Source organism: Marmota monax, unplaced genomic scaffold (genome assembly GCF_021218885.2).
Source record: "Marmota monax isolate L192 unplaced genomic scaffold, Marmota_monax_Labrador192_F-V1.1 WCK01_AAM20220418_F8-fsc00022, whole genome shotgun sequence".
NCBI classification, from domain to species: domain Eukaryota; kingdom Metazoa; phylum Chordata; class Mammalia; order Rodentia; family Sciuridae; genus Marmota; species Marmota monax.
Window position 1 is genome coordinate 22,078,250 of NW_026695215.1, and position 22,088 is coordinate 22,100,337.

The 22,088-nt window shown below is 42.5% G+C and overlaps 1 protein-coding gene across 12 annotated transcripts in view; it reads right to left on the reverse strand.

Annotated features, from left to right (window-relative positions):
- The window catches only part of Tmem108 (transmembrane protein 108), a 306,456-nt gene that overhangs the window by 175,280 nt on the left and 109,088 nt on the right, over window positions 1-22,088 (reverse strand). The gene's annotated exons all lie outside the window — the stretch shown is intronic.

The following is a 22,088-nucleotide window of genomic DNA, read 5'->3' on the forward strand; positions in this document are numbered from 1 at the left end:
CCTCAAACATTCCATTTGTATGAAAAAAAAAAAGGACCAAGATAAATAGGACAAAACACATTGTCTCTGAAAGCTGGAACCCAGGAATGTCATGTCAGGTAAGGTTGGGGAAGGACAAGGGATGGGGACAGGGACAGTACAGCATCCAGCCTCTTTCAGATGACTCACTCGCAGTGGACATAAGGAGGTGATCCCACTACAACACCACTTTTCCTTTGGCAAATGTGTCATGTGCAGTGTGGCTGGGTTCAATGGGAACGGTTTCCAAGAAAATTAAATGTCAGGGCTTCTGGGCTTACTGGTTTTGTTCTCTACAAATTTCCTTTTTAATTCCACATTGAATAGCATTCCTTAGTGTCCATGTGACAAATTAGCTTCAATCTTAATGGGGTGTGAGAATCAAGAAAAGAAGGGAAATGAGCTGTGGTTCTTATCCTAGGATGCCAGGGACGGAATGAAGTTTAACGGCAGCTTTTCATGGCTCTGGGGAAGAAGTAGCACATGAGGGATCAGATGCATATATATATATATATATATATATATATATATAAAGCATATTGGTTGTTTATTCTTATCTTTTTCCTTTTCCAACAACTGGTGTTCTGATATATGCAACGCCTAGTAAAGCAGGAAGATGGTTTCCTCAAAGTTTGCAAGGGAACTGGAAGCCAGCCATGTTGTCCTGCTGGATCCCATTCAAAACCACTCCTTCTGCTAACGAGTCAGTTACAGCCTTGCTAGGGCTCAGAATTTCTCCTCCCAGCCTCTCAACCTTGCGGGAGCTCCACGTAACACCCTTCTCCTAGGTAACGTCCTGCCAAAGTTTCCTGAACATTGGAGTTGGTGGGTGATGATGAACGAATTTAGGTGTAGATGTGATAGTCAGCCAGAAAAGATTTTCATCTCCTTATCCCTTCCCCCACTCACATATATTAAAATGCAATGAAAGCCAAGAGAATATTCCTTGGGCAGACGTGGATCCTCTGATTCCAGGTCCTCAGAGATAAAACTTTAGTCTTACAGGCCACAAATAAGCATGTGGATTCAAAAATTTTTCTCCAGTAGAATAAAAGAATAGTGAAGAGCTTGAAATAAAATACAGCACAATTTCTTCACATAACAATGTGAGAAGACATGACTGGAAGGGCTGATGTGCCAAGGTCTGGTTCTCTGATATGTCTGACTGATTTGACATGACAGAATATATGTGTTCCATACATCTTCACACACAGGGAGGGAAGAAAGGATATGTACTAATTTGCATGCTAAGCTCTCAGATGTCTGGATGCAACGTGATATTTAAAATATCATATCCTTGCAGCATGCATCATCCAGCAAAAGTTTCTTAAAGACTTAAAACTTCGGATTAGAGAAGCTTTTGCCAAGGATTTATCAAAAGGAAATTTGGATTGGAAAGACTTATTTCCTTATATGCTCTTTCCAGGGATAACAGCACAAATCAACAGAGGACACATTTCCCAGAGATTTGTTAAAATATGCTCTCGGCTGACAGTTCTGTTTCTACTTACAAAGAGAATGGGTTATGTTTTAAAGTGGGTTTTGATTCCTAAGCCTTTTCAGGGTATTAAAAATCGACCCCAGCCCAGTAGCTGGTGCTCCATGCCTTTTAGAATTATTTTACATTACATAGTTTATAGGTTTGTTTCAGAGGTAGGAGAGCAAGGGATAAATCACAAATTGTGTTTCCAGTAGAAAAAAAAAACCAATAATATCCATTCAAATGGTTTCAGGGAGGTTCACCAATAACTCCCTCCAATATTTTGACAGTAAAATTCAAGAATATGCCACCAACAGATCACATATAGTAACCAATACTGTGAAGTTACTCTAACAGTTCCTAACAATGTTGGTTCTAAAGAAAACAGTACCAGAATGAAAGAAAGAAACAAATAAACAGATAAGGGTTATTTCCTCTGATCATCCAGCCTGGGAAGGATGTCAAATTTGACCAATTAGAAATGCAAGGACCTCAATCTATTGGCCAAAGGCAGTGGAGGTTTGGCGAATGTTTTTTACAGCTGGAGAACCAACTCAATGAGCAGTCATTGAACTTCTCTGGCTGCTCCAAGTTAGGAGTTTTGCCTGTAGGAGTTTTGGTTCTGCAAACCAGGTAAACACACATGCACACACACATAAAATGTCCCTTCAACCTGCTTCCCTGCAGACTCCGGTGGCAACAGAGAATTGGGATTAGTCTAGTACCTAGATAAACAGTAGCTAAGCATGGACTAGGAGAAGCTTGTACAACACTGGATATGGAAAGGTTGAACAGGAACACCTTTGGAGACAGGCGGAAGCAGAGGTAGGGTAAGGGGAAGACAGAAATGCGATCAACTGAAAATACCCCTATGCCCATTCAATGGGAGAAAACACTGTTTCCATCTTGGACCCCAGTCAGAGAGCTACATTTCCCACTAAAAGTAGCTTCAAGGAGCTGTTTAGTCTAAAGGCAGAGTGGAGAAGTCATAGTGTTAAAAGAGGACACATATTAGAGAAATAGAGAACCAGAATCACGGAGCTAAGACAAACCAACCTGGGGCCAAGTGGGAGAACATGTAGCTGTAATTCTGAAGAATTCGTGGCAGAATTTGTATTTATTACAAATATAGCAATGAAGATTCTTTTTCAAAGACTATTTCTTATTTTTATTTTTTTTTTTAGCTGTAGTCGAACACAATATCTTTATTTTATCTACTTATTTTTATGTGGTGCTGAGGACGAACCCAGGGCCTCGCACACGCTAGACGAGCACTCTACTGCTGAGCCACAACCCCAGCCCCTTTCAAAGACTTTTGAGGTGGTGCCTAAGTAAAAACTAGGATAAACTCATGACAAAAAAGAACAACCTTATTGTTTGTTATCCATGAGATCAAGAATATCATGGAAAAAGGTCAGCAGAAAAAAAAAATCAATGTTCCATTGAGTATCCTTTTACAAATTAGCTATGGATATTCATGGCTTCGTTAACTTATTATAGAATAAACATAGGGGGTTGCAAAGTTAAACCAGAGCATATGTAATTAAATATAATTTACAAAATGTCATTTATGACCTGACCTCTCTTTGGAGCTCTTATCTTCTATTAGAAAATGTTCCACTGTCCACCCCCACTCTTAACGAGCCTCCACTTAACTGACTTGAACTGTCCAGTACCCTCCATTCCTTCCTTCACATCACTCCCCTGTGTACACCGAGGACTCACAGGGAACAGGGTTCTCTGGGATTCCTCCACATTGCCTGCTTTCAAGGAGTCCGTTCTGTCTCCAAGTCTATTTATGTCCATTTTGTTATTTGAACTACACAACTGAATGTATACTACAAAATGGTGTGTGTTGCTGGGGGGGAGGCTGTGACGAGAAAGAGTTGAGTGTATGAAAATCCAGTCAAATGCTGTGGGTAGTTTTAATTAAGGCAAGTTTCTTTCACTAACACTTTCAATTAGGTGTCAAGGTAACCGGAAAGAATTTTTTTTTTTTTAATCATAGAAATCTAAGATTTTTGTCAAAATACATTCAACTGTAACATGCAACTCATAAGAGCAAATAAAATAAAAAGAAGTCTAAGATTCTACACTCAAAATGTCTCTGCCAAAATCTTAAAGAGTTCTTGACCCAGTAAAGAAAACACAATTGGAAATTGTAGATGATGCAAAAGGCATGGTTTATGCAAGAAACAAGAAGCAGAATTCTAACTGGAAGATCAATATGCAAAGGAAAGGTTTTGGCCCTACACTAAAAGACTGCTAATGTACATTTACATTAAGTTAAAATAAAAAAGTTAATACATATGCATATAAATTATTTATGATTCTGTTTCAACCACTTTGTAAAAAATTGGTTCTGATCACATCTGATGTAACAGCTTTTATCATAACTAAATGTCTTAATGCAGCTTAAACTTTAGTTCAATACAATTATTTAAACAGTTGCTTTGGAAAATGTTCAGACTCCCTGATAGCTTCTCTTCCTCCCATAATGGAGCCCTGTCCCTCCCAGTGTCTGGAGGGTTGAGGGGGCATCAGGCTCGTGCCCTTTTTATGTACTGCCTGGTACCTGCTGTTCTGCAGCAATGTCTCTTATTTCCTAGTCACTATGTGCCCTTCTAGTCTCCGAGGGTACCAGGCTGGCCCTTTCTGTTACCTCCAGCAATGCTCCCAGGGAGCTTGGCCATCTCCCACTAGCTGGTTCAGCTTCCCCCTGGCTCTGGCTGGCTGCAGACCCTGGAGTCTGTGCCACACACCGGGCCAACAGTCCACCCAACATCTGTATTGCTGCTGCTGCTTGCTCAGCATTCCTACTGTCTGCTAACCACGCTGTTCCACATTGGCTCTGAGGGCCCCTGCAGGATGCTCCAGGCCCAGCAAGAGTGCCCGGGAGCACTCTGGGCCAGCAACGCTTCCCTGGATTTCTCAGTCTCCCAACACAAAACTCACAGTGACCTCTGGAGATGCCCCTTGTGTCCAGTCTGTTTCTATCCTCTTTTCATTCTCCTTCCTGCCATCTTTACCCTGGCCAGGACAGAGGTAAGCTTCTCTTTTATTTCTCTTGTATTAATCTTTTTCCCGACTCTAATCTTTCTTCAGTAGGAGAACTTGGTGAGCTGGGCCCTCCAGGCTTCTCCCCTCCATCCCTAAATGCAGATGAAGGATTTGGAAATGACTTCTCAATGCCTCTGCCTTTCCAGTCTCCTGTACCAAAGCAACAAGTCCTCTGTGCCTTAGGAATGATGTGCCTTTGGAATAAGTCAAGCCTTTAAGTGGAGGAGGAATGTATGTCATTTAATATCCCTGTTTATTTGTTTTTATTTATAGATCTACTTGCTTATCATCCTGTTGAGTGTTCAAACATTCCCATTTAATATTCCTGGGATTATCTAAAGTCTCCTCTACCTTTGGTTAAAGCTCATCATCTGTTACTACTATAGATCAATGGACTAGACGGGACAGTGAGGTTCCTGGTGCCTGAGTTGACAAAAGCTAAGTTAGATCCATCTCTGGCAGAAACACCATCTTTTCAAAAGATATTCAGCTATAATCAAGAGGTATCTTCCTTGGTGCCAGAAGAATTCATGGAAAGAATAAGTGGATTCCACCACACATATAGCCAGGCAAGGGTGCTCCTGTGCTCCTGGCCTTGGAAGAATGAAGTATGCAGACTGGAGCAATTTTTCCATCACACCAAAGACAAATAAACACAGGTTTGGTGTGTTTAAGGCAGAAGACCATTAAAACACAGAAAGAAAATGCCTTGTCCTGAACCATCAAGCCAGCAGACATAAAAGCCTCAATGTAGCAACAGTACACTGCTACCACCCAATGACCCTGGAATTCCTCGTGTTTGCCCAGTGAAAAATCCATACTGGAATCTCAGGCTGTTCTCTCTAAAGGGCAATCCCCAGCAGGTCTTTCTTTTTGCTTCTCTTTTAAGACTGTATTCACATTTACACTCAAAGAGGTTCTCTGGGGAGAAATCAAACTTATGCATTTTCCTAGATAAAAGTGCAATTTCATCTTTTGTATTCTACTTGGGACCATCAGTCCTGAAGGGAAAAAAGTTAACCTTCCTGGCCTTCAATGCAGTCTGGTTAATGGATCTACCACTGGGAATAAAGAACTCTGCTTCCATTAAAATCGAAATGAAAAGCTTGCATGCAGAAACTATTAGACCTTGACATGTGGGACAGATAAGTGGCCTCTTGGTGACAGATCAAGCCAGCTGGGGTGGCCCCAACAGGGTTAGATGCACAAGGCTGAGTACTGAATGGGGGAGATTTGGGATTTAATGGTAAAATTTACTGCCAAAGGCCATCGTATCTCCGACTTAAAATATCTGTGTCCCAAGGCTCTGGGCAAAGAAACATCTCTGAATATTTAGGTTCTGTTTCAATATCAACCATTATTCAATTAAAGTTTAATTTTGATCACTGCCAAGCTACTTGGTAACAGAACTTTCAAAGCTAGGCTCAGTACGACTTTTAAGTTGGCTAGCTGGTTAATCTCTATTCCAGTCACCCAAGTCCAAGGTTAATGTGGTGATAATAAATAACCTCCCCTCCTCTGTTTAATTGAAATTTGTGTCCTGGATTTCGACTATTGAATTTAATATTCTTGGAGCACAATCAAGCTTTCCTATTCTTTGAAAAGCCCTCTATGTTCCACTTAAATGTGACTGAAAATGTTCCTCTCTTTGTAATTGAGTCTCTTCCTAAGTAGGCAATCTCTGTCTGAGTCCAGGATACAGGAAAGGCAACATTAATGATAAAGAAATGACCGGAAACATTTGGTTTGGTTTCAAAACCATATGCACGTTTGGTCCTTGGAAGACACAGAACTAAGAAAGAAATCTGTCAACTTGAGGAAAAGGAAACACACAGACATCTCCTGATAGAAAAAGAGAAGTTCAGAGCAACGCAGGAGTGTACTACAGCCCCTGAGTGACTGCTGGGAGGGGTCTCTCTCTTCTTATGTTGAAGAAAGATACAGAAATCTGAGTGATGGGCACAGGTAAGGCTGCTCAGGCGAGGACTATCGGCCACAGATTAGACTCCCTCACACCTCTCTTGACACCACCATCGACTTCCAGTGGTCACCTGTCTTCCTAGGTCAATAACTAGACTGAAGGTAGCTTTCAAGCATCCAATCTTCTAATGCAGATTGCTTTCTCTGAAGACAGTTGGTAAGGGTCACTAACTCTAAAAATAAAGAAAAAAATCAGGGGCTGGGTTGGTGGCTCAGTGGTAGAGCACTTGCCGAGCATGTATGAGGCACTGAATTCTATTCTAAGCACCTCATGTTCTCCAACATCACCTCCAACGACTTTGTGAATAATGGCCTTGTAAACAGTAAATGTTCAATAATTTCTAAGATGAGAAACAGGAAAAGATCCTGTTTGACAGCAGAACTCTGGAGCCAGATTGCCCAGGGTCCAATCTTGGTTTTGCCATTTGCAAGTTAAATGCCTTTTGGAAAATTACTCGATTTTCTATGAGTCAATTTCCTCCTTTGAAAAATGGGACCATGGAGATAACTATATCTTACAGAGTTGTCATGAGGGTTAACTGTAAAGAACTCAGAGCAGTGTTTGACATATAGTAAATAATGCATAAGTATTGATGATGATCATCATCATCGTAATCATTCTTGAAGTCTGTAGAGAATCTTTAGTAGTAAGATTGTAGGCATATATATAATTCACAAGCACTTTTCACACCAAAAGTGGCAAACATGGCACTGAAATAAAGAAATTCATGATGCTCTGTCAGGAAATTGTGAGAATGAGTCATTTATATTTGTTAAGTTTTAGATATGAGGTATATGTTAGGCAAGAAATGTTCAGAGGTGAAATGATTAAATTATAAGAGCTGCAACCTAATTAGTGGACTAATCCATTGGATAGATTAATAATTTGAATAAATGGCAACTGTAGGGGCTGGGGATGTGGCTCAAGTGATAACGCGCTCGCCTGGCATGCACGGGGCGCTGGGTTTGATCCTCAGCACCACATAAAGATATTGTGTCCACCAAAAACTGAAAAATATTTTAAAAATTCTCTCTCTCTCTCTCTCTCTCTCTCTCTCTCTCTCTTTCTTTCTCTTTAAAAAAAAATGGCAACTGTAGGCAGGTGGGGCATGGCTAGAGGAAGTAGGTCACTGGGGTGTGCCCTCAGGGATTATACACCTTGTCCTGGCTCCTCCCTCTCCTTCTCCCCTCTCCTCTTTCCCTGTCTCCTCTTCTTCCCTCCCCATCCCTCCTTCCTGATTCCTTGAGCTGAGCAACTATCCTCTACCATGTTCCACCATGATGTTCTGCCATACTTTAGGCCCAGAGCAATGGAATCGGCCAATCATGGATTTGATCTTTCCAAAACTCTAGTTTTAATAGTTTGACAATTTCTTTGTGGAAGAAGTAACATGAGGTTTAGTTCTTGTACAACATTAATAACTAAGGGGATCTGAATGATGTTTTAGAAGGTGAATGTGTCTCTAAATATTGGATATATTTTGAACTAAATGTATTTACAGCTACCATTTTGGCACCATATTTTACTAGTTTTGGCTCAATCACACTTTAAATGACCTGTGATCTGTGATTATCTCTCAGACCTTAGTTAATTTTGAATTTACGTTTTGAATAAGACAGCATCTTAGAAAGTTTCTTTTCTTTCTTTCTTTTTTCAATGAGCAGAACCTTAATGGTGGCCTAAATCATGTGGGTGGCCTCGAATGTCTTTCCTTTTTTATACGACACAGTCCTGGGTATGCATATATGGGAAGGGTAAATATTCATTTTTTCCACAGTAGTCATATAAACTGAGTTTTAACACTTGGATTGAAATTCTCAAAAAAAAAAATAAATCAAACTCCCAGGAAGTACACATCACTATTCTTTACAACTGGGTGGAAAATAACATTGAGTCATCTCTTACCAGAAAATTTTAAGGAAAATGTTATTTTAATAAAAATGAAAATGCTGTAGTACGAAAGTTAGCCCTTTCTCCTTCTCTCTCCACTGTGAACATCAGAGCAGAATTGAAATAATGAATGCATTGTTAATGAACCCAAGAAAACAGAAACTAGTATCTGATCCTGCCCTTGTTCCCACATCTGCACTGAGAGGCCTGCTGTTATTCAACCAGCTAATCACCATCTTTTGTTCCCATCCCTGTGTTTTTACTCATCAGGGCTAATCTACGCAGCCATCTGGTATTTGATAGATAATTGCCTTTTCCAAGTCCCAAGGGCCTGAAAAGCATCTCAGGGAAAAAGGAACTAGATCCTCTTCCCAGGTAGAGAAGCGACTGGAGCCCATGTGAAGAGCAGTTTAAAGGGATCATGTTTAACTGCAGCTGTCTGTCCCTAGTGTACGGACCCGGAGCTTACATGTGATGGTTCTCAGGACATTCTTTAGTATGACTTGTTCTAGAATCTGCTTCCACTCTCCTTGCAGCACAGCAGAAAAGGGAACCAAGCACAGTTGATGCAAAGGCAGCCAGAGAGACAGCTGTGGTGGCTGCTCTGTAAATTGATCCGATTTAAGACACCAATTCTCCCAAGAAAGGGAATGGGTGGTTATGAAGAGATAAAGTGTGCATCTCTGCTCAGAAGACGAAACTCAGGGAAGGGTAGAGCTCGGTGGATCCTACCAGAGAACAGTGAAAAACTCAAACTCAGGAACTTGAGGCAGAAGCATGGGGCTGTCAGAGCAAAATCCCCAACTTGGGACAGACTGGGTCCTCTGCTAGCAGTCAGCTGTGGGAAATTCATGGTCTGTGTTGATTTCAGTGCAGAAAGAAGAGAAAGAGGAGAGCAGAGGGCGATGTTCCTTTTAATGGCAACATTTTCAGAAGGCTTACAGGTGCAGGCCACTGAGCTCTCAATCTCCTGTCCCTGGGTGAGGCAAAGGGCTGAAATAGCCTCTCACCACAGCCCGCAAGGCTACAGCTGTGCCTCATTTAAACCTAACTTTTGGGAGAAAGGAGGCAAGGCGAGCCCGTGAATGACTTAATCACACTTTAAATTACCTGTGATTTAGGTTTCACTGCATTTCGCCCTGTAAGGCAAAGTCCCCTATGAAGGAAAGAGTCCCCTATCATGGGCAGAGATCCCAACAGCCTCGAGAGGACAAGCGGGAACACCTCCCTCCCCCATCCCTGGCCAACCAGCACCACCATTGCCACTTCTAATTGTCTGCTCTTCTTGTCCCACCCTCGTTGGCTTCCAGGTGCCTGGGGATTATTTGGGCTGGGTCCCTCATCAGTGGTGTATGTTAGGCAGGGAAGTCCTGCACCTTTGAGCAGAACACGGGGAAGCTCCCGCCCCTTCCACATGGCCCTGCCTCTTCCCACTGGAGGGAGAAGCTAATGGCTCCGTTATCTGTTAATTTCCTCTAAAGGAATGAGATAGAGGAGGAGGGAAGCCAGGCAGGAAGCCAACAGACCATCTTGGCAAAAGGGTTCCCTGACCTCTGCCTCCTGAATCTCTGTCCCTCATGAATATTTACGGCTGCCTCTTTCCCTTGGCAGGATCCAGAGGCTCAAGGCTGCAGCAGGTAGAAATGAGGGAGAACGGACAGGCCTGTGGTTGGCAACAGACCTGAAACCCAGCTTCCTACCCAAATCTACATGGAATGGGAGGAAAAAAACCTCACTCCAGACGTCACTGTCACATCCACCTTACCTTTTAGAAACCATTCCCAGCAAAGTGCTTCATGTGCTGCCAGAAATAAACAGACAGAATGCAGCTGGGAGCTCTGGACTGCGCTACCCTGCAAATAATTTAACTGCATACAAATGATAGCTATTATCCAGCTGGGATCCCCCAGGGAAATAATTTCTATTCCCAACTCTGCTCTGTAACCTGATGAGTCAGTCGAGGTCAGCTTGGAGCAGTGTGCTAATGAAGCCCAGGGCTCAGGAAGGATGCTCTGGCAGAGCCAGATCTGCTGCAGAGGAAAGCCCTGCCTTCCCCAGACCACATCCTGTCATCTGAAGACTCTGCCTTGCAAATGTGTGTTGGATAGAAGGGAGCTGAACAGCGGCACCGATGATTCTAGAAGCCAGAATCTATTTCTGGAGAAACAATTTGGGGGATAAAACATGATCTGACCCTCCCCCCATTTAGGAGTCAGGGTCACTGTTATGATGGTGGGATGAGATCATTCTTGACTTTAGTCTGCTTGCATCTGACCAACTGGTATCATGTCCTTTGTCTCTCGCAATTCCCCTTCCCTTTTAGGTTCCATTTCTGATCAGCAGAAGTTATAAACAAAATAATAAAGAAGTTTATAACAACATCTAATCAGAGTCAATAAGGTCCCCAGGAATAAGCTAGGGAGTGCACGCATGGTGTGAAGGCACCTGCTCCGTGATAGTAGAGACCTCCTTCTACCCTGGTTTTAAAGCTTGGTAGTAGGACATCAGGACTTAGGAGATTTACCTGCTATCTATTTGAGAAAAGCACCTAGAATTCAGTGCTCCCTAAGTACAGCTATTTACTGTAGTTTTCCTTAAATAGCATTCAGTTTAGAATCTGCTGACATCTTCAGTTTCCCCTGTAGCAGGAACCCAAACTGTCCAGCGTGTCCTCAGCTTCACCTCCACCACCAACTTCACTCCAGGTCCAAGCATGCCTGCTGACTCCTGACCTCTGGTTATGCTGATTGGAAACTGGGTCCATCACCCGCACAAAAAAGCAACTGCAACACCTAAAGGCACTCAGCCAGGCTACAGCAGGTTTTTGAGGACAACTCTTGGTGGGGGCGGCTGGCTGGGAGATAGGAAGATGCAGCTGGCGGAGCTGTGGCATGTCAGATGTTACATCAGAGTTGGCAAGACAGGATTTTAGCATGTTGTTACGGGTGAAAAATATACCCTTGGAGGACTGAGTAACGATGCTTTTGCCTTTAGCCTTCTTTCTCTGCTGGATAACTGTTTCTTTGAACATATTACTGCACAGAACCAGGACTAAATGGAACCCCAATTTCATTAAGATTTTAATGCAATTAATAACAATAGCTAAGGTGGCAAGCTCTTATCATGTGTGTCCCTCATTCGGTAAACAGCAGCACCCACAACGTCCCAGGCACTATTCTGGGCACAGGAGACACAGAGACACAAAAGGCTCCCGTCTCACGAAGCTGATTTGCTAATAAGAGGCCCAGGGAGTGACCGTGGCAGCTCTGGATGGGGTGCTCAGGAGTGCCTCTTGGAGGATGTTGGCTGAGATCTAATGGTGTGAGGAAGCCAGCCACGAGGTGAGGAGGGGACAAGCCTGCCAGGAAACAAACGGCTGTACCCGAGTGCCAATGCGGGCGCTGGGAGTGTCAAGGCCAAGGTCACTGTGGCTGAATCAAGGGCAGGTAAAAAATGGCATCCAAGACAAGCCCAGGGAGCAGATCCAGCAGGGCTCTGCAGGCTCTGGTGAGAAGCCTGGAGTTTATTCAATCTGACAAAAATTCGTAAGTCACTGGAGGACTTTAAGCTAAGAAGTGACATGCATGAATTTTCATTTTTAAAAGATCATAGAGCACTGCTTTTGGAAGCAGGTGGAGGACAGGATGAAAGCAGGTGGGCCAGTCAGGAGGCCCTTACAGGGGATAGCGTACCTTTAATGTTGGGTACCATGCTTGGCATCAAATCCTCAAAGGATACACTAAAAAGGCACAAGAAATCGTACAAGGATGAGGGCTTTGCTTAGGATGGCAGTAGAACAACCCAGACATGTAAGAAGTGGGGTGCGATGGGTGGGCTGAGCGACTTGCCGAGACCAGACTACTAGAGGTTGGTAGTGCAGTGACAGCGAGGTGTGGCCACTGACCAGATCCACCCAGGGCAAAGCCCATCGGTCTTCTATAAATGGAAAGCACTTGAGGGTGGCCGCCCAAGGTGATAGTCCTGCCATGTCCTAAATCAAGAAACCTGGCCCCAGGGACTGAAATATTTTTAACTTAAATCTGGAGGAGTAGCATTCACCTTTTTAGGTATAAGTCCAAAGACTGGGCGACTTCTAGGAACCCAGTATGTACACTGGTCTTGTTTGGTTCCTGGTGGTGGCAGAACAAGAGCATCTTTGGACCTAAGGCCAACTCTTCAGCTGTGGCTTCAGTGGGAGAGCTGAAACACACCCATGCTCTCACAGTTGCACACTCAGACCTACTAACCAAGGAAGCACAGTTCCTCAGGTAACCCCCCACCCCATCCCTGGCATGGTGTCAGCTCCTCTTCTCCCACCAGTGCTGCTTTCTGGAACCATCTTCTCTTCATCATGGAATGCTGAGCCTCCTGGTCCTGACCAGCAATCACAGTGAAGTCCTGAAGCTAAGTGACCCATCTGAGGTAGAGGAGGCCTAGAGGAAGCCAATGTACCCTGGAGGAGGGCTTCTGGCTCAGACTGGCCAGACCCTGCTAAGTGCATCTCAGGAGATGGCTGCAGACCTCCATGCTAGCAGCAGAGAAGGTGCCAGCGAACCAGGCACTCTCTGTTTGCTGCCTGCCCTTCCCCTACTCCTCAACCCTCACTCTCCCTGCAGCCCTATCAGGAGCACAGCCATTACCTTCTCCCCATGTCTTAATAGGGTCCTCGTAAACAAAGCCCAACAAAACGGAAAAAGAGACCTCACATAGGTTATGAAGAAGCACTTGGAGAAAAAGCCCAAATGGGAGCAAAGTGAAAGGGTGCAGAGTGGGCACAGCACAGCAATTTAAAGAAAGAGATCTGAGAGCCACACTGCCTGGGCGGGGTCCCAGCTCTGCCACTGTCAGCCGTGTGCCCTTGGCCAAGTCAAGAAGCCTTCTGTGTCTTCGTTTTCTCACCTGCAGACAGCAGAAGACCACAGTACCCGCTGGCTGGCAAGCGGTTTTGAGTCCTGAGTTAACAACACCCCAGCAGCGCCTGGCCCAGAGCTCACTGCCGTGGAGGTCTTCAATCTGAATGTAAGTAAACTGGGGGTCCTACTCTTGGAGAGAATTATACCAGGGAGATGCCAGGTAAGGTACCAGGGCCCTCAAAGATTGCATAGTTGAAGGGGTAGATGCTTTAGAGCAGATGGAGGAAAATAAATGAGCCATTTACAGCACAGATAAGTGCAGCCAAGGAGAACAGAGAGGAAATAATGCACCACCGTCAAGTGTTTTAGGAGATCTAAATCCCAAGGAAATGGGCTGCAGAGACTTACCTGGATTAATTAGCAAAACTCAAATAACAACTAGTTTACAGGTGGAATAAACGTAAAACATGTCCTAGTGAGGAGCTCCGACTCTGCACTGTGAACGGGTGAGACAGGGGATGACTGAAATAGCTCACGTGCTTCATTAAACAGGGGGAAACCACAGAGGATGGTCTGTGAGGGACAGTGGACATCTGAAAGTGAAATCTGGGGAGACAACGGATGCAAGATCCTCCTTTCCATAAGGCAAGCCCACATTTTCGCTGCCCTTTTCTGGGTGACTCTTCACGCTCACTAACGGTCAGCCTGGCTGCAACATTCTCCTGGTTGGGAAAGGCTAGTGGCGTTTCTAGAGCCTGGTGAGCATATTTGGGGGCTGAGCTGTTACTCTTCTGTGTCAGCCAACTTCTCATGATCCTTGATTAGCGGCTGGCTGCCATTAGCCAGTTGTGGAGAAGTTCAACAGGAGACAGTGTGCAGGGGCACCTCTATCACAATTGCCGAGTTACTGAATTGATCTCCTGCCCCTCACCTCAAGGCTCCAAGCACTGCTGGAGGGGGACACTGCTCTCATATTTCCCCCCATGGATGCTGCACACTCTGGAGCTCAGGAAGGAACTGCTAACCAAGGCTCCAACAATGCTTTACCACACGTGGCTGAATTAGGGGTTGTCTCCCTCCTTTTGACTTTATGGCATATAAATTTTTTTTTCTATCAAAAAAATGTGTCACTTTAGTGCAAGAGTTTACTTTGCCCCAAGTTATAAGACACAGGTATAACTTTTTATTATAATAATTAAAGACTTGCTTAAAAAAGAAATATATACAATAAAAATAATTTGCCTTTGGTTTTACGCCACCATTCTTCCAAATATGATTATGATCTGTACAGGAACCTTGTCCTGACCAGTAACTTTTTGCTTCAATTAAGATGTTTTTAGTGAATAGAAGTAGATAGAAAAACCCAGTTCTATTCTTGGTCTGTATATAACTTAATACGGAACAGGAAAGATGAGAGAAAGGCATGATTAGTTTAAGGCCAACATCTTTTTTTGCAAAACTGGATTTTTAAAAAGATATAAACAACTCCAAGATGTAGCAGACAGTACCATAATGCCGTATCTAGCACCTAAATATACAGGTACCCAAGTGATAGGATGAATGACACATATTCTAGCCACCAAACTAGCAGATTATGTTGCAATAACAAGCAACCAAGTCACATGACTTTATCAAGACCCATTTACTTCTTGCTTGTGTTCCCAATAGCTGGGGCTTGTTCATCATGGCCACTCAAGAAACTCCCAGGTTGATTAAGACTAGATATTGCTTCCACAATCATAATGGTGGAGAAAAAATGGTAACTCACATATAGGCTCTTGAGAACTTTTAATTGGAAGTGATGAATGTCCATTGGGGCCACATTTCTTTGGTCAAAGTAAGTAAAATGGCCACACCTAATTGCAAAAGAGACAAGGAAGTTCAGTTCCACCACATGCTTGAGAGAGCACAGATGGACATTTGTGGTGAACACCATTAACTGCTGTTGAAAATGACAACATTACAGAGAAAGGTGGAAATTTCCTTCATATTCACTTTCTCATTTGATTCCCCATCATTTACAAAATGAGATAACCAAGGCTCAGAGAGACTGACTAGCTACATCGCATAATTAGTAAGTCAAAGTTTTTGGAGTTCCATATTTGAATCTTTTAGTTAAAAGGCTATTGAGCTACACATCTTTGCAGCCAAATGAGGCACATTCCAATGTGCTGTTTGCACTACTCATTAAACACCTTATGTGAGAGGATCATCTCTTCATGTATATCACATCCATAAACTGTGTGTCTAATTAAATTCTGTGCTTCCTGGGGACAAACTGTCACATAGTCTTCTGCACTTAATACAGCAAACTGAGGAGAGTCATAAAACGCAAACTATTTTTAAATTGTGTCTCGGTTGACTTGCAAATACCTACAAAATCACTATTTTCTGAAGACCATGGCTGTGCTATGATCTATCTCAGGAGAAAGGAGAAGCCGAGTCTACTGTACTATTAGGGACAGCTCAAAGCTGCTGCACATGGAGATGTCGTCCATGTGTCACCCACCTTCACAGGTACAAGCTTTCCTGTGGGAAGTGGGACTTTATATACATGTGCTTCCCCTTTCCGTCACATTGAATCATGCTGCACACTAGGACAACATGTTGTTTTTTCATACAATCTCTGCAGACTACCTTTGTGGGTTTTTTTTTTTGGACACTGGAAGTTCCTCTTGGGGAACTCTATTGGAAGTCATTTTCCCTCATTCGGTCATTTTTGTAGAATCCCCACAGGCAGAATTTCTTCTGAAATCACTGGAATGAATGCAGAGCTCCTGCCCTGGGCAAGACTAGACAGAGGACTCAAAAACCAAGGGCCTGATGGGCACCAGACTCTGAATGAAAAACAGAGGTGACAGGGTGAAAGCAGGTCCCTGACAGTTTCTCTGACCATCTTAACCCCTGAAGCCTCAAGTTCTCAATTCTGCAACTATTTCTATGAAATTGACACAGGTGCATTAAAATAGGCTGGAACCCATGATCTAGAGCTTATTATATAATTTATTATCTTTAGTAATACTAATGGTATCATTCATAATATTAATAAATATTACCTCTAATCATTTATCTATTACCTATCTCAAAAGGATAGAACTCTAAAACCACACATATTTATTTTGAAGTTACCATTCGTGGTATATTTGCAAGTCAGTTTAGGCTTTTCAGGTGTCCCATAGAACAGGACACAGTTGGGTTAATCTAACCTCAGACCTGTGGGCATGCTGCGTAACCTCTCTTGCTTTCCTTCCTAACAAAACTGAGAGGATGACTGACAGGTACTTATTTCACAGGGTTGTTACAGAGATTGAGTAAAATAATGCATTGCAAACACAGAGAACACATGCAAGGTGCCCACTATATTTTACAGCTATTACTTTCCTGAGAAGCTTGCCAAGTGCTTCCACTTGAGCCAGTTGAGCTCAGACAGTAACATGTAATTAAATTTTAGGGCTGGAAGGAATTTTGGAATCCACCTGCTCCAGAGAAGTCCACGGGCTTTGCCTGGGATCACACAGTTTATTATGGAGCCAAGATGGGATCTGGGTCTCTTGACGGCGAGTTTTATGCAATTTTTGTGGCTAAAAGGAACATCATGTTTAGAATGGTGCTTGACACAATAATCTACTTGATTCTGCACAAATCATGGTCAATTTCCTTTGGTTAGTCTTCATTTATTCTGAAAACCCACCTATTTAAGGGCATAGAACACAAACCAATCCCCAGTGTTAAATTCTGGCCTGAGTACAAAAGGAAAGAAGCCCAAATATTGAATCAAAGCTCTGTGCAGCCTGGAGGTAGGACTCGAGTCTGAAATTAGTTCTATTTTGCTCACCAGCTTAATGATATTGTCAGTTGTTTTTTAATTAAGTCACCATAAACTGCTACATTGAGTGAATTTTAAGAGCTGGTGGAAATGCTCGCTGTGAAAAAAAAATTTCAATTGGTTCTCTTCTAAAAGGCTTAGATAAGGGCATTTTTGGAAAACAGCTTTAAAGTGTTTTCCCAGGTTTAATAAGAGTCTAGAAATTCCAACAAATTTTCATGATCCTCAGGCTCTAAGAGTTTTCATTCTTCCAAAGTAAGCTATTGAGTTTTCTTGTCCATTAGGCAGAACTCGTGACCCTTCTAACCACGGGGAGAGAAGTGGAGGGGCTTTACGCAGATGGTGCAAGTACTAACATGACTTACGGTTTGTAAGATGGATTTGCTCTTTTTATTCTTTCCTTCCAGAATCAAGTCATTGCTCAATGGACAGCACATGTGTCTTCTTTACTTCTCTTTTGCCCTTATAAAGGTTTACCAGAGATTCCTCTCGATCAAAATAGATGAAGTGAACTGAAGTCAGCATGTTGCCATTATACCAGGAAACAAACAAGAAACGTTGCCTCCTTCCGGGGAGACAGCCTGGTTGAAACAGTGATGTGAATTCCCAGCAGACCAATTGTGTGCGCCAGAGTGGGCTATTGCTGTTCCTTAGCAACCCATGCTGTTCTTTAAAGGCACTGTGGATGAAGAGCTAAGGACCTTCTTCTGTCCCTTATATCTAAATTGTAACTCTAGATTCCGATGAGAATGAATGTACTGCTTGTACCTTAGAAGCACTCAAATGACAAAACCTGCCCATGGAATTGAGATGTCAGATACTGCTTCGGTCAACTGGAGTCTCAAAAATAACCCAATAAATACATCATCACTCTATTTATGGGGGTCCAGTGCAGAGGCACACAACAGCATTGGATCTGCCCTGGTTGGCATTTGCCATGGCATTTGACTGTGACCTGACTCAGCCACCTTTTCTATCCTGCCCCTACAAGAGACTCCTCATAGGTGAACAGCAGGATACCAGGATGCTCTGAAATGTTTGCTTAAAGTTGAAACCTACCACACTTTTGGTGACAACCTGCAATCAACGGTGTTTTGAAACTGTACATAATTGTTCTGTTGCTATTCAAACATAAATGCAAAGAAAGATCTGTCACTTAAATGCTTCAGTAAATTAAGTCATACTCTGTAGATCTGGTTTTGTGATAGGCTCTTTGTTTCTGCTGTTAATTTCCAGGGTCAAACTCATAGTTTAAAGCCAGTGACTTCTCCTCCTCAAGTTTCTCCTAGACTTAACTCTCCAGAGAGTTTCTTGGTAGATAAGTGACAAAATAATTCTGGAAGGGAAATTTATGCTTCATAGCAAATGTGGATTATAGTTAGATTTCCATGGTGGTTTTCCCACTGAAGATCTGTGGAATGGAATTTGGAAAGTCTCCTTGGTAACCCAGCTGATTCAATATTGCTCATTCATTCGTTTATTCAACAAGTATTTACGGGGCATTTTGGTGCCATGAGCTGGGTTAGGAGCTGGTAATGCAATGGGACAAACATATTCCCTGAATTCAGGCTTCAAAAACACAAAACAGTATGCCACGTGGGAAAGATGGGGGGAGGGAATGATGCTAAGGAGCACCTGGCAGAGTCCCCTGGACTTCCTGGAGGAAATGGTGAGGAAACAGAAGGAGAGAAGGAGGAGAAAAGGGTTCTTGGAAGAGAGGTGAAGAAGACATGCAGGCCAGGAAGAGAAAGGGCACAGTAGAAGAAATGGAGAGAAACTCACTCCTGATACACCTGGGGAGGGATAACGAGGTCCAGGAAGGTAAACGGAGGCCAGTTAAGGAAAGTTGCAGAAGCCAAGGGAAGGCACTTGACTTCATCACCCTGAGTAGAAGGAGGCACTAAGGGTTCTGGAAAGGAGGATGGGAGTCATCTTACACTGCGCCTGGTCCTCCTGCCACTTGGCACCTGCTAGAGTGATGTTCTCTGTGCCACAGACACCGCTCTTCACAGATGCTGCTACTGATCCCACCTCACTTTCAAAGCTATTCTGTACATGTCATAATCACTGAATAGCTGCTTGTTTTCTGGTATAATTCTTGTGTTATTAAAAAGGCACCATGCTGTCCTTGTTCTTGATCTACATGGTCTTTCAAGGTCACACCTTGCAGGTATATAGAGGTTAAGAAAGATGAACTGTGATTTTATGAACACGACTCCAAAAGCACTGGTGACAAAAGCAAAACCAAACAAGCAGAACTACATCAAATTAAAAAGCCTCTCATGGCAAAGAAACAACAAGACAAAAAGGCGACGAAGAGAACGGGAAAAACTATCTGCAAACGACACATCAGTGAGGAGGCTGATACCCAAACTATATATGAGCAATTCATACCACTTAATAGCAAAAAGGCCACCTGATTTTAAAAACGGGCCAAGAACCTGAATAGACACTTTTCCAAAGAAGACGTACAAATGGCCAACAAGTAGGTGAGAAGGTGTTCAACATCACTCATCACCGGAGAAATGCAAATCAAAGCCGCAGCGAGGCATCACCTTCTACGAGTTAGCCATGGCTGTGGTCAAAAAGTCAAATGATAGAGAAGATGTGGAGAAAGGGAACCATGAGCGCTGTTGGTGGGAGAGTGAACTGGTACGGCCATTATGGAAAAGTGTCAGCATCTTCAAAAACTTAAAAAAATAAGTCTCATAGGATCCAGCAATACCATGGCTGGATGTAGATCCACAGGAAAGGAAATCAGTACCTCAGAGACAGTGGCTCTCCTATGTTCTTGAATTCATAATAGCCAAGGTATGGAAACAACCTAAGTGTCCATCAGGGGAGAAAGAACATATGATGTGTGTGTGTGTGTGTGTTCACACACACACACACACACACTATTCAGTCTTTAAAAGAAGGAAATTCTGCCATTTGTGATGGCCAGTGTTCTGGAGAACACTATGTTCAGTGAAATTAGCCACACACCAAAAGATAAATAGCTGTGTGATTTCACTTGTGACATCTGAAGATGATGAATGCATGGAAACAGAAGAATGGGGGATGCTGGTTGATGGAGGTAGGTGAAATGGGAAATTGGGGTCAAAAGGTACAAAATTTCAGTTATAAGATGAATAAGTTCTGGAGCTCGAATGTACAGCATGGTAACTATAGTTAGTAGTAATGTGTACTTGAAGTTTGCTATGCGGGATCTTAAGTGTTCTCATCAAACACAACCATGATAAGTAGATGAGGTGATGGTGTGTTGATTCCCTTGATGATGGCAACAACTTTGCAACGTACCCACACATCAAACATCACATTGTTCACCTTAAATATATGCAAGTTTTACTTGTCAGTTATATCTCAATAAAGCTAGCAGGCCTTGAGAACAAGGGTGAACTGTTTCCTTTGAGGTACTTCTCTCTGCTGCAATATTAGTAAAGTTTAACTGATTTAGATAATGTCTCTTCTCAGATGTAAAATGGGCTTATATAAAATGGGTAAGGACTTTAAGATCCTTACCTAAACATTTGAAAGCTGAGACCCTCTCTTGAATGATTTTCATCAGGAATTTGAGAAGAACTATGGTGGGAAAGTGAACTGGTACAGCCATTATAGAAAAATGGGCAGCATCTTCAAAAACTTAAAAAATAAGTCTCATATGATCCAGTAATCCCATTGCTGTTAATGATACAGATTTGTATGATGTTAATGATACAGATTTTTGCATGCATAGGAGACCTTTAAATGAAACCCAGAACTTTCTCCAGTTGTTAGCATCATACAATTAAAGCACAATGATATAATGCAAGCAGTATCCTCATGGAAGATAACTTCTTTAAAAAATTAATATCCCTAGAAGCAAAACTAACAACAAAACCAGCCTTTATGGCTCTGAGGATATCCTGTGCATATCCTTACTGCCCCCAAGAAAGACAGCTACGATACACACTTTAATTATCACTCCCCCACAAAAATAAACAGTAATAGACGCAAACTTTTAAGGTAATGTACATTCCACAGCACAGTTTAATTACTGCATAGAAAGCTGAGCCTCATAATCTGGTAGAATATTTGGTGGGAATTCAAACATACCATGTAATGGCTCTTCTCAATGTAAAAGATCTGACGCTTTAAAAATTAGGGCAAATGTAAGATCCTATTTTATCTGTAGTAAAATAATACACATAAACTCTGACCTATCTTTTCAAGACAAAGTCCTTGCGGACATTGTTCCATCACTTCCTGTGTGAGCACAGTGGAGCATACGGTACTGTCTGCTTACAAAACACCAACCAAGGGCCCACCTCACCTGCAGAGTAAGGCAAGATCGTTTAAACAATCCTTTTAATAATGGACAAAACACCCTAACCTGCGTGCATTAGATATTTACTGGGTATATTTCAATAACATCCTAGTTTTGTCCATTGCTCTGTTCATTTGCTTATCTACTCATTAAAGAAGAATATATTTTTAGAAAAATCATTTTTTGAACCAAGGAGGTTACAAAAATGCAGATTTTTTTTCTTTGTTGTGTTTACACAATCACCAGGCAACCTATGTAATTTCAAAGAGCTTGCTTGGTAATAAAGAAATACGGAAGCGGACTGTGGCCCTGTAGAGTCTACAAATAGACCTGTGTTTTTTTCTGGAGAGATACAAAATGAGAAAAATGCAAGAGGAAAAATTTTACTTTGAAATAATCGAGGCTTATGGAAGAGTTAAAAAGATAGCACAGGATAGCTTCACCCAGCTTCCTCTCATGGCTAAGATCCTACGTAAGAATGGTGTGATTACACACTAGGAAATTAACATTGGGACAATATTATTAACTAAACTACAGGCTTATTTCAAATCTCCCCATTTTTTCCCCTAAAGTCCTTTTTCTCTTCCTAGATCCAATGTAGACTCCTACACTGCATTCAGTGATCATGCCTCCTCAGCTTCTTAATCCATGACTTTCCTGATCTTTCCTTGATT